This window comes from Peromyscus californicus, unplaced genomic scaffold (assembly GCF_007827085.1).
Source record: "Peromyscus californicus insignis strain IS unplaced genomic scaffold, ASM782708v3 Scaffold_11__1_contigs__length_118956290, whole genome shotgun sequence".
NCBI classification, from domain to species: Eukaryota; Metazoa; Chordata; class Mammalia; order Rodentia; family Cricetidae; genus Peromyscus; species Peromyscus californicus.
Genome location: NW_026294402.1, coordinates 13582186 through 13596031, shown reverse-complemented (window position 1 = coordinate 13596031; position 13846 = coordinate 13582186).

The following is a 13846-nucleotide window of genomic DNA, read 5'->3' as shown; positions in this document are numbered from 1 at the left end:
AGAGGACAGTGGGCGACTGAGCAGCCACCCAGCAGCCACCCACCTCTAACCACCTTAGCCTGTGATTCATCTCCACTAAAATCCTGTGTCATTCCCTTTACACCTACCCACAAAAGATCCTGCTCTCATGTTTGGATAAATAAATAAGTAAATAATCTACTTAAACTCTGATGCAGGCACAAATGAATCCACATTTCATTCTAGGGTGAAAACACCATAGTCCTGAGCATGAGCTTCACTCCATCCTTGTAGCAAAGTTTGAGAGGGCCATTATTATTCCTTCATCCAGCTTCATCTTATATTTCCCTCTTAAATACATTTAAATAAAGCTTTGGTTTCATTCCTGCATCAAAATTATTCTAAGCTAGTTCTCAGTATTTTAATCTACTAGCCAATTCTCTACCTTCATCTTCTTTAGAATGCACCTTGAGAAAGTGCTGATTTTCTCCATGTTAGCCCTAATGGCAGAAGTCCCACATGCAAACCTAAACCCTGCCTGGGGCCTTTAAATCCATCCTCTCCACCAAGAATCACCACAAGGCTCTGCTTGCTCTAGTATATTTCAGTTAATCTGGTATATTTCCTAAGCATATTATTGGTTATATTTACATTTAGTTATATATGGGAACAAAGTCCTTAGCCAGAAATATTTACCTGAAATAATCAAATACTCTAGAACATGATACTTAGAAGATAATTAAGAATTCTTAAAATATTCACAATTCATATTTAACTAAAGTCAATATTTATTATTCTTTTAAAGTTATGATATTTTAAATAGATAAATAATTTCAGTAAACTAAATTATGTCTATCCACTTTTGGTTACTTTGAATTCTTGTGGCACAGAATGTTGAAAGAATTATCAAATGTACAAAAACAAGAAAATTGTTAAAATGCATGCATTCTATGGCATTAACCAGCTTAAAAATATAGAAAGGAACAGCAAATTATTTTTAGTAAAGTACTGTGGGTGTTTTCAAAATTATGAAATATGGGTTCTACAGCTTCTGCTGTATACCTGATAAATACAAGTGAAAAATTAAATATATAACTTATATATGCCATAAGAATCAGACAAACTTTTTATTCTTTAATACCAGTATAATTGCTATAAAAATGATTCATTTGCTTGCCTCTTGGTGCATATAGACAAAGGAAAAGTGTAGCAAAGGTATACTTACCATCTTTTATTCTCCAATGTAATTATCCAAACCTGAAAATAAAAAGATCAAGGACCCACCTGGCATTGGCTCCAAACTAAAACTGTAACATAAGCCACAAATATCTCACCCGGTGCCACCTCCCTGCTCCAGAAGGGAATCCAAGCAGTGGTCCTTGAAGACTGTTTTGAATATTAATTATATAGAGATTGTTGATATATTGACCACAGGAGTTTCCTAATAAAGCTAAAGGCTGATTCTTGATCAGAATTTCTGGAAAGGAAATCTCTTAGGGCTCCAAGCCTGTATAGAATTCCTGCTTGTCAGAGTCTGCTCTTACAAAAGCCCTCACAATGTTCTCCTGCCATATCCATTTGAGAATGACAGTTTAAAAAATGCTTTTTGTGAAGTCTTGAGTTCTGAAAAGTATAAAGGAATTTTTATTCATTTGTTTTCCATGCAGTTAAGCTTAGTAAAGACTGGGGAAGATAACGCTGACAAAGAGCATAGAGGGAAGAGCACGTGATTAAACCGGTGTCCATTTCAGTTCTAGAAACAAAAGAGCTTTGCAATTCCACTTCCTTTCAACCACTTCCCTCACAACCATGCGTGGTTCACCCACTTCCTGCCAACTCTTACTCTGTAAAGCAATCTGTCAGAAGCATAATCTCACCTCCCTTTCGGTGGTCATCCTCAAACTTAGGGCTCAATCATTTGTTTTTTAGACCATTGGCATCACACAGAAGAAAACATCCTTGATGTTTCATGACAGGCATGTATTCAAGCACCCTGCTTATGTCTGGGACTGTCCTGTGTGGATGTTGCTTCTTCTTTATTCTAAGGGTAACAGCGTCACTTTATGAGCAGTCTTAAATATTGCACACTGAGATGACTCAATGGGTAAAGTTCTTGTCACACAAGCATGGGGCTTGAACCTCTAGAAATCATATTAAGCCATGTGTAATAGCTCACATCTGTAATACCAGTGCTCCTACACCAAGATGTGAAGCACAGGCTGCAGAATTCCTAGAAGTTGTAGGATAAGTAGCCTGGCATGTACAACAAGGAACAACAAAAACCCATCACAAACAAGGCTGAAAGTGAGAACCAATCATTAAGGTTATCCTTTGACCTCCACAAATGTAGCATGTCATATGCTCACATATATGCATGAATGCATACATGCATGTGAGTGTACACACACACACACACATATATGCATCACAACAACATGCAACATATCTTAGTCCAATTAGACATATCCTGAAAATATTTATTAGGTTTGATAAATGTGAATGCTCAAGCACCATGTGGAACAGTTTTCTACAAGATTACACTAAGTATCACAGTATTGGGGACTCTTGACAGAAAGCCAGGAATGCAGTTTCAACTTGAGCTATACCTTCCTGATATGATCTTCCTGGTGAAGGGTCTTCATAGGAAAGGTTGGTGAGATGATTCTTTTTTGTTATTATTAGCCTATCTTCATGGATTTCAAACTTTTTGTAATCTCAAAAATTCTGAGACTATCAAATATGCTTGAACAAATCTAATCATATTAATCTAAACTTGAAATAAAGTATAATGAGAACAGAAATTATAGATATTGTGTGTGATGGTTAATCTTCATTGTCAGATGGATGCTTTGGATTCTATTGCAAACCATGAGATAGAGTAAATCCTTCCTTCTTTATACTTTTTTTAACCAGATATTTTTCACAACAAGAAAAATAATTGATGGATTTTATGGAAGAATTTCAGAACTGAAGAGAGCAAAAACCCAGCTGTTTTAGGAACTGGAGTCTTTCAGCCAGGGCACCCAAGGATGACAAGGTGAAGGAAACTTCATGTCACAGCCACGAGGGCTGGAAGAGAGAGGTGACTGAATACAATGGATCCCCAGTAGGCACTTTGAAAGGAGAATATAAAACGGTATGAACAAATTATGCTTAGTATGGAAGAGAAATTGCAGATGATTTTGTCCCAGGTTCTCAAGACAATGGAAAGGTCCATGGTGTAAACATGATAATCTTAGGACTTTTCATCTCAAAGCCTGATACAAGTTCAAAATGGAAAGTGGGCTTATCATCTCAGATGCATCAACATTGGCTACACACCCAGTTGCCACAACTGTAAAGCAGTTACTGAGCTTTCATACTGTCTAATAGCGGATCCCACTTTATTCCCAGCTCACATTGGGTTCAACACACCATAACTTTATCTTAGACAGTCTCTTTTTCTTGCTGATCATTAGGCATCCTCAGTAGTACACTCAAACTATTTTCATTTAGTATTTAGGTTTGTATTCCCTTAATGTTAGTACAACAAAGTGCTTCAGAGCACAGGGTCCAGACCTCAAGTCTGTGGGTTCAAATCTCATTAAACTGACTACTAAATTCCTCATGTATACCTACCCCTCAGGCTGGTTATAAAAGTTAAAGCGCAAATTATTTTAAAGAACTTTTACCTGTCAAGTTTATACATAGTTACTATTATGATTGTCTTCCCACATTATGAAAAGTGGTATTTTTGTTTTTCTTCAGCTTCTCCTTTTCTTGTTCAAAAATTCATTCAATTACAGTTAGAGATAGGAGAAGTGAAGGCTAAGCACCTATGTTTTCTAAGTGGCATACAAAAGACAAATAAATCGATCTCATGAATGTGGCATTACTTCTAGGCTGTGGCTTGTTCCACTTGCTAATTACATAGTTTCTACATTCTGAATATTAAATTATCCCCATATCATTAGGCATGCATACTTGGTAATATTATTTGGCCCAGTTGTAGGAAGCCTCCTTTTCAAGAGCACGCCTACCTGGTGTTAGGAGGTTCTGCTTCGCAGGGCTTCAGTGATCAATTTCTTCACAGACTGCTGGGTTTGTGGACATTCAATGGTCTCGCAGCTGTGAACAAATTAAGTTGAAGCCCTGCTCTCTATATAGACTGTCAAGAAAAAGAACAGTCTGATTTTATCCTTACCTTGTTAAGACTTAAAGTTCCCAAACAGAGTTTCTAAGCACTATATTTGTGGCTTCAATCCTGAACCAGTTTCTTCCTGTCTCTGATGTGGGCAGTGCTGTGCTTTGGGTCATGGGGCCAAATGTAGTATGAGTTCTAAGGATTGAAGAATGTATATCTGAGTCTCTTCCTTTTACAGACCAGTGGCTGCGTCACCAGCTAATTGTAAATAGTGTTGGCCTTGCTCCAATTCTCTCCCATTTGATCATGTGCAAAGCATTGATTGACTGCACCTGATCTTTTTTCATCCTTTTTTTATGTATTTTATTAATTAATACCATTCATGTCCTGGCCATGTGCACTTATCAAATTAAAATATTGACCAGTAAATATTCTTTGTAATATGAAGAAGATAACATGCTCTATTATTTCTTTTGAACAAATAACTAAGAGAATTGTGATGAACTCCCCTTCAGAGTTTTGAACCCGAAATATCTCTGGACTTCCTAAGATAGTTCTTAAGTGATCAAGAGACAGGGATTGAATAGAAGAAAAAAATAATAAATGATAGAAATAATAATAGTAATAATAATAATATATCCCTTAGCTAAAATGAGTTCAATTGAATCATTAGTGAAAAGAGATTGCAAAATGAACAATGCTCAATAGCATCTCCATAAATATTTGCTGAAAGAAACAGAGCTGAAGGCTTGATACTTGGTTTTGATATTCCAGACACAGTGGAGTAATGCAAAGATTCTGAATAGTCTCCTAAATAAAATATTTCATTGATCTTGTGAAATTTATCCATCATAACATATCCAATATGAGGTGCGAGTAGCACCAAATTAGCCATCGAGTTTGAGCAAAGCAAGCATCGATATTTACAATTTTATTGAACAGTAGTTGCTGCATTTATTCTGAAATAATAGTCAAAAGCAAAAGAAAATTACAAGGTGAAGCATTACTCAGCTGCAAAAAATAAATTTACAACTGTAGTTAATAATTTAGACTGTCAAACTCAATAAATCTAGTGGTTCATTGATATCACATCTCTCTGTAATGAATAGCGTCAATATATGATATCTAATAAGGTATACTCAAGGATACTTCTCCGTGAAAAATATTAGTGTTTGATAGAATGTGTAGTAGAGTTCTTGACAACTATGTAGATTACACCAGACTACTCATGATCTTCTTGTTTGAAGATAAATTTCCACCAGCAAAATCATTGAAAGTGAATTCTTCAGCAAAATCAACTTTATACCATAAATATGGTGTGATGTGTTCTATAAATCTTACAGAGATATATTCAAGAGCTGTTCTAGAGATAACAAAGCAAACATGCCTTATTTTTTTTACATAGTGACTTTATAGAATTGTTGGGTGAAACTGCTCTGTGTTGCTTAAAAATACCTTGCTTTCCTCTGAGGGAGAGAAGTATGAAATCCTCAGAGTTATCTCTGAACATGTACTACATATCCTCTACATTCTAACAGAATTAAGCAGCTGTGTTTAACCTCTTAAACATGGGTCATATCCTTTGCATCCTAACAGAATAAAGTAACCATGGTTACTATCATTTTTATTTTAAAATTTTTATCCAGTTTTTTTTTTAGTTCTATTCAATGAAAATCAAATTATCACACACAGATTATGGTATTTCTTTTCATACTCTGGTATATACGGACTTTTACTCACAAGCCTCAAAATGCCCTGATATTGAAGTAGAAGGCTGGGAAAAAGTTTGAGATGATGGAAGAAATATTTATGTAGCATTCTTATTAAATGTAAAATTAAATTCATTTTCACCTTTTAAAACTCATTAAGGCATGGGTGCATTCAAGATAAATCATTTTATTTATGAACCTAATGAGCTTCATTGATGTTCTATTCTGACAAATAAAATTCTAGTAAAGTTGACATAAGTGTTCTTATTACTTGGGTATAGCCCTATGATGCTTACTGACCCAAAGGTCAAAGGTGAAGTCCTTTGCAGTTTTACACAGGAAAGTTAAATTATTACTTTAATGATAGCCAAACTTAAAATTCAATTGGTACTTAAATTTTCAAGAAAAAAAATTTCTTCAGAATACAAGAATAATATGTAAAACAATTCACTTTACATGTATCTCACATTTCATAAATATGTTCTGAACTGTTTATTGGTACTCAGAATATGAAAATTTTTGGTTCAGATATTTTTATTTATTTATTTATAAAAATTTTTTTCATTCATTTTACACACCAATCAAAGATCCCCCTCTTCCCTCCTCCCCCCAACCTACCCCTCCCATCCCAACCCCCACTCTCCCCCACAAGAAGGCAAGGCCTCCCATGGGGAGGCACACCCAGTAGAGGCAAGTCCAAGCCCTTCCCTCTGACTCAAGGCTGTATGAGGTGTCCCATCATAGGTAGTGGACTTAAAAAGCCTGCTCATTGTTTTTGATCTTAGCCATTCTGACAGGCGTAAGGTGGTATCTCAGAGTTGTTTTGATTTGCATTTCCCTGATGATTAGGGATGATGAGCAATTCCTTAAATGTCTTTCGGCCATTTGAGTTTTCTCTGTTGAGAATTCTCTGTTTAGTTCTATAGCCCATTTCTTAATTGGACTGTTGGGCATTTTGATGTCTAATTTCTTGAGTTCCTTATATATTCTGGATATCAGTCCTCTGTCAGATGTGGGGTTGGTGAAGATCTTTTCCCATTCTGTAGGCTGTCGCTTTGCCTTGTTGACCGTATCCTTTGCTTTACAAAAGCTTCTCAGTTTCAAAAGGTCCCATTGATTGATTGTTTCTCTCAGAGTCTGTGCTACTGGTGTTCTATTTAGGAAGTAGTCTCCAATGCCAAGAGGATGTGGAGCTAGGGGAACTCTCCTCCACTGCTGGTGGGAATGCAAGCTTGTACAACCACTTTGGAAATCAATATGGCGCTTTCTTAGAAAATTGGGAATCAATCTCCCCCAAGATCCAGCTATACCACTCTTGGGCATATACCCAATAAATGCTCAACCACACCATAAGAGCACTTGTTCAGCTATGTTCATATCAGCATTGTTTGTAATAGCCAGAACATGGAAACAACCCAGATGCCCTTCAACTGAAGAATGGATAAACAAAATGTGGTACATATACACAATGGAATACTACTCAGCAGAAAAAAACAATGGCATCATGAGGTTTGCAGACAAATGGATGGATCTAGAAAAAATCATCCTGAGTGAGGTAACCCAGACTCAGAAAGACAAACATGGTATGTACTCACTCATAGCAGGATACTAGACATGAAACAAGGATGAATTGTCTGCTACTCACATCACCAGGGAGGCTACCCAGAAAACAGGACCCCAAGAAAGACACAGGGATCGCCCAATGACAGAGAAATGGAATGAGATCTACATGAACAGCCTAGACATGAGTGGGGGTAATGAAAGGCGAGGGTCGAGGGAAAGAGAGCTTGGGGGAGCGGGAGATCCCAGCTGGATCAACAACAGAGAGGGAGAACAAGGAATAGGAGACCATGGTAAATGAAGACCACATGAGAACAGGAAGAAGCAAAGTGCTAGAGAGGCCCACAGAAATCCACAAAGATTCCCACACAACAGACTGCCGGCAATGGTCGAGAGACAGCCCGAACTGACCTACTCTGGTGATGGGATGGCCAAACACCCTGATTGTTGTGCTAGAAACCTCATCCAACTACTGAGGGATCTGGATGCAGAGATCCATGACTAGGCCCTGGGTGGATCTCTGGGAGTCCAATTAACGAGAATGAGGAGGGTTTATATGAGCGAGAATTGTTGAGACCAAGGTTGGATAAAGCACAGGGACAAATAGCCAAATGAATGGAAACACATGAACTATGAACCAATGGCTGAGGAGTCCACACTGGATCAGGCCCTCCGAATGGGTGAGACAGTTGATTGGCTTGATCTGTTTGGGAGGCATCCAGGCAGTGGGACCAGATCTTGTGATCATTGCATGAGTTGGCTGTTTGAAACCTGGGGCCTATGCAGGATTGTTTGGCTCGGCCTGGGAGGAGGGGACTAGACCTACCTGGACTGAGTCTACCAGGTTGACCTCAGTCTGTGGGGAAGGTTTTGCCCTGGAGGAGATGGGAATGGGGGGGGGCGTTGGGGGGAAGGTGAGGGGGACGGGAGGGGGGAGAACAAGGGAATCCGTGACCGATATGTAGAACTGAATTGTATTGCAAAATAAATTAAAAAAAAAAAAAAAAAAAAAAAAAAAAAGCCTGCTCATGCACCAGGGATGGATTCTGATTCTACCGCCAGGGGGCCCCCCAAGAAGATCAAGCTACATAACTGTCTTGCCATACAGAGGGCCTAGTCCAGTCCCATGCAGGCTCCACAGCCATTGATCCAACTTTCAAGAGTTCCCACTAGTTTGGTTTGGTCATCTCTGCAGGTTTCCCCATCATGATCTTGATGCATTTGCTCATAGAATCCCTCTTCACTCTCTCTGAATGACTCCTGGAGTTCTGCCTGGTGTTTGGCTGTGGATCTCTGGATCTGCTTCAATCAGTTAATGGAGAGAAGCTCTGTGATGACAGTTAGGGTATTCACCAATCTGATCACTGGGGTAAGACAGTTCAGTTCAGGCACCCTCTCGACTATTTCTAGTAGTCCAAGCTGGGGTCATCCTTGTAGATTCCTGGCAGCTTCCCTAGCACTGAGTTTCTCTCTATTCCCATGATGTCTCCCTCTATCATGGTATCTCTTTCATCACTTTTCCACTCCATCCCTGTTCCAGCTCAACCACCCCGTTCCCTTATGTTCTCATCCCCTATCCCCTACCTTCTATTGCTCACTACTCATGCCCTGTTTACTCACGGAGATCTCAGCTATTTCTCCCTTCCCATGGCGATCCATGTGTTCCTCTTTGGGTCCTCCCTTTTAGCTAGCTTCTCTGGAGTTATGGGTTGTTATCTGGTTATCCTTTGCTTTACATCTAATATCCTCTTATGAGTGGGTGCATACCATGTTTGTCCTTCTGAGTCTGGGTTACCTCACTCAGGATGATATTTTCTAGTTCCATCCATTTGCCTGAAAATTTCATGATGTCATTGTTTTTCTCTGCTGAATAGTACTCCATTGTATATATGTACCACATTTTCTTAACCCATTCTTCAGTTGAGGGGCATATAGGTTGTTGCCAGGTTCTGGACTATTATAATAGTAAAAATATGACTGATTTAGTTTCTATATTTTGTGATTGGTCAGATCAAATAGTAAGCAAAAATAAATGTTATGTTTCATGGAAAGAGTATGAAGTGTCAATCCAAAATTAAGAATTGGAAAAAATAGAAGCATCTATCATCAAATCCAAGTGCTACTGTGGTCATAGCATCTGAGCTTCAATTTCCTACTTCTAAAAATAATCAGCATAGTATGTCCTGCTAAAAAGTGTTAGCATTAAATAATCAGTACTTGTAACTTATAAATTATTGAAAAATATGGAAAGGTTACAAATATCTAACCTAGATGTGTTTCCTAGCAACCATCACTCTCACAGTTTTGATTAAGTTTCTAGAAGGATTTTTGCAACATTAATTCATTGGTATGTGTGATTACTCCTTCAAATTAACACAATAAATGAGTTTATTCAAATAACCAACTAGAGTCCCTTTAATGTCAAAATATCTTATCTTACAGAAAATCATTATAGTGATCTGATAAATTTTTAGTAGTGAAACTCTTTTGTAATCTATTCTTTAACCTGAACCATCTTGGTTTTTTAACTTTTTCTTTCTTCTGTCTTCCTTCCTTTCTTTGTTTTTTCTTTCTTTCCTTCTCTCTCTCTTTCTTTCTTTTTTGCATAGATCCCAACTTCAGGAAAGTAGTAATCTGAACAAAGTAGAAAAAAACTGCTAGCAAATCAAGCAATTTAAATGAGGTTGGAAGTAAGACAATGAGGACCGGGCTTATCTGCTGGAGGAGATACTGAAGGTCCTTACTTCGTCACTTCAGTATTGCTTTAGTGACTCTAGGCTGTATTTATTCTTACTGCATCTAGGGAAACAAGTTCATAGTCTTTTCGGAACATCAATAACTGTTATAAGATGTCCAAATATGAAGAGTTTCTGTCAGCTTGGGTACTAGGCAACATAATAAAGAAAACCCTTATATATCAGCATCAAAAATGGAATGTATCCTTACACAATATGGACCAACAGGTTTTGTATTGCCATGGGAGCATAGCTTGAGTCTGATAACAGGAGGCACTTAGCATGGCAGAGGGCTTTATGAGATTGTTTCTACTCCAAGATAAAATCTGAGGGCCAGTAGTCCTTCTTATAAGCCATAGCCAAAATAGTAAATGAATCAGTGTAAGAGGACTTCAAAGAAGATCAGTCTTATTGATTTCCCAAGAAGAATTCATCTCAGTGATCTGTTTTAGAATTCAGATGTTCTGTTACTTTTGTTGTCTATTTCCATTAATTAGCACATGTTCAGTTAGTGCATGTGAACATGCAACAGAGCCCTTATTTTTAGAGAGATACAATGTGGCTAGAAGGTGGGTACAGTTAGAAAAAAAATGAAGTTAAATGCATTAGATTAAAATCAGGAATTTTTTGAAAGAAACCTGCTTTCTATAACTGTTTGATAATAAAATTAAAAGTAAACTGTAAAAAAAGTGACATTTCATTTTTATGTAGAGTTATGATTATCTTTCCTTCTTTGAAAATGTCTATAGAACCAGCAAAATTTGTTAGAAGAATCTTTGGGGATCAACATTTTGAAGCCAAATTTTGGGAAGTAAAATGTTGAAAGTTGAAATCAATTTGCATATTTGCTCAAGTTTAATGAAACTATTTTTTAACATAACTTTTAAATTGATTCTTTGGGAATCTCACATCATGTACCCAAATCTTCCCAGTCCCTCTGTATCCTTCACCCCTGTATGTTCTCCCAAAGGAAAACTAAGAAAGAAATAATAAAAATAAGATAAAAACAAACAATAACAAAAATGTAAACAAACAAATTAAAGACACTTTGCTCCTTTGTCTTTCACTCCTTTCCATGGACTCTTCATTAGTCTTGGCAGTATTGGGAGCTGCTGTGTATCATGCAAAAATCCCTTTTGCCAAAACAGTTTTACTTGCAAATGTTCATTGCATAATGTGTTGCTGGTCAGGTTCAAGACCTCTGCCTTCTGGTATACCATCATCACTGGACCCTCACCAAGTCTCCTCTCTGATATCCTGCTATTGTCCCAAGAACTATGACCCAGATATGACCCAGACATGACCCTCAGCAGCAGCTTGGGCCAGAGGATACCATGGCCACAGGTGGCAGCACAGGACAGTCAGGCTAAAATGGCCCTGGTGGTGCCACATTCCTGGACCCCAATATGGCCACAGGGAGTGGCCTAGAATCCAGGCATCCTTGTGGCTTGTGGTGCAACATGGAGCGTGGACATCAACACAGATGCAGAACCACAAGCCCAGACATAGTCTTTGGCAGCAGTTCAGGCCTGGATGTCACCATGGCCCTGGGTTGCTGTGCAGACTACTAACATTGAGATGGCCTCTGTGGTAGCATGACCCTTGGTCACCAATGTGGTGACATGTGGCAGACCAGATCCCAGGCATCCTCATTGCCTTCAGTGGTAACAGATTCCATGGGTACCAACATAGTCTTTGGCTGCAGTATGGCCACAGACCCAGACATGGCCCTTGGCAGCAGCCTAGGATCAGATGTCACTGTGGCCCTGGTGGCAAGCAGGCCTCCCAGCCCATTCATTTCTTCAGATTTGCCTCTCTCCACAGGACATGAACCATTCTGCCTCTGTCTTCCATATCCTACCATATATTTTCATATCATAATGGCTCCTGACTGCCTGCTGCCACAAGGGGTGAGCCCACACTTTATTTTCTGCTCCTAAGGCATATGGCCCTGGGTAGTTATGTGTGTCCATATCCACACACATGGTCTTAAGGGCCTCAGGAAAAGTTTTGATCAGAGACAGAAAAATAGGAAGTCAGGCTTCTTCCAGTGAAACTATTTTTAATTGTAATATAGCAAACATGCTAGTAATACCAAAAAAATGGATACAGTTCATGTTTATGCTCATAAAATAGCATATGGACTACAGCTATGTAATATTACTTTTAAAATGGTTGTAAAAATTTTACCCTTCATTTATATTTTTATTTATTTTTCTTACAGTAGATTTTGATTATATTCTTTCTTCTCCCCCATTCCTCCTAGATCCCCCCAACCTCTCTACCCACTCAACTTTAAGTTCTCTCTAAAAAACATACAGAATATAAAACTCCAAATCAAATCAAAACAAGCAAACAACCAAAACCAGTTAAAGAAAAAAATACCAATAAAAAACAAAACAAAGCAAAAATCACACAGCAAAACATACAGTCTGAATTGTGACCAACTATTTGTAGCCATGGAGCCTGCCCTGAAGTATGGTGGATAGACCCAATGACACACTTAATTTGAGAAAACTGATTTTCCCTTTCCCAGAAGGCACCGATTGCAAATAGTTTCTTGGTTAGCATTGGATCTTGTACCTACTTCCCCTTTCTGTGCTAACTTTTTTTTTTTCCATTGGAAACTGTGCGGGTTTTGTGTGTGCTGCCTTGGTCTCTGTGAGTGAAGCAATCCTGCCGTGTCTGGAAGACACTGTTTTCTTGGAGTCATCAACCATCTTTGGGTCTTACAATCTCTCTGTATCTTCTTTCTCACCAATCCCTGATCACTGAGGAGAGGGATTTGAGAAAGCCATCCTATTTAGGACTGAGTGTTCTAAAGTCTCTCACTCTGCTTTGTCCTGTTGTGGGTCTCCATTTTAATGAACATCTACTGCAAGAAGAAACTTTCCTGATGAGGACTGAGAGATGCTCCTGATCTATGGGTGGAGTAATATGTCATTAGGAGTCATGTTATGTCCATGTTATTTTAAGAGAATAATAGTAGTATGATTTTCCCTAGTGCTTATTACCTATCTAGTCTCAGGTACTTGGCTACTTTAGCAGTGTCAGTTATTGGTTCCATCCCATGGGGTGGGCCTTAAATCCAATAAAGAGTATTTAGTTACTCCCATGACATCTGTCCACTATTGCAGCAGTATATCTTGCAGGTAGGTCATTGTTTGTGGGTCACAGATTTTGTCCCTGTGCAATATTGATAGTATTTTCTTCCCTCCAGTAGCATGCAAAGTACTTTTCACCACTATGAACCCTAGTCAGTAAGGGTAAAGCTTCCTCTTGGCCACCAGCTTCTCAGTTTCTCTGTTTGATGACATAAATTGTGTCTTCTGGCAATAGGGCCTTACTATTAGGTTGTGGGGAGCCACCAATAGCCTTTGAAACAGGCTTTGACGTTTGATGGTGGTCTAGGAGATTCCTTTGGCTAACATCTCAACAAGATAACCCATTACTGGCATTGTCATTTTACTTGGTATTTATAATTAGGTCATTATCACCCTATTATATGTTAACACTATTTAGATTCCTTTAATTTTTGAAGAATATCTCAAAGTTATGTTTTCTTTTAAAAATATATTTATGTACTTTTATTTTTTGTACACACACACACACCCCTGTGTGAGTTTATGTGTACCATGTGCATGTAGATTCCTGCAGAGACCAGAAGAGTCTCTGCATTGGATTTCCTGGAACTGGAGCTGCAGGTGATGATTGTGAACCATTTAGGGATGCTGGGAATCGAACTTAGATCTTCTATAATA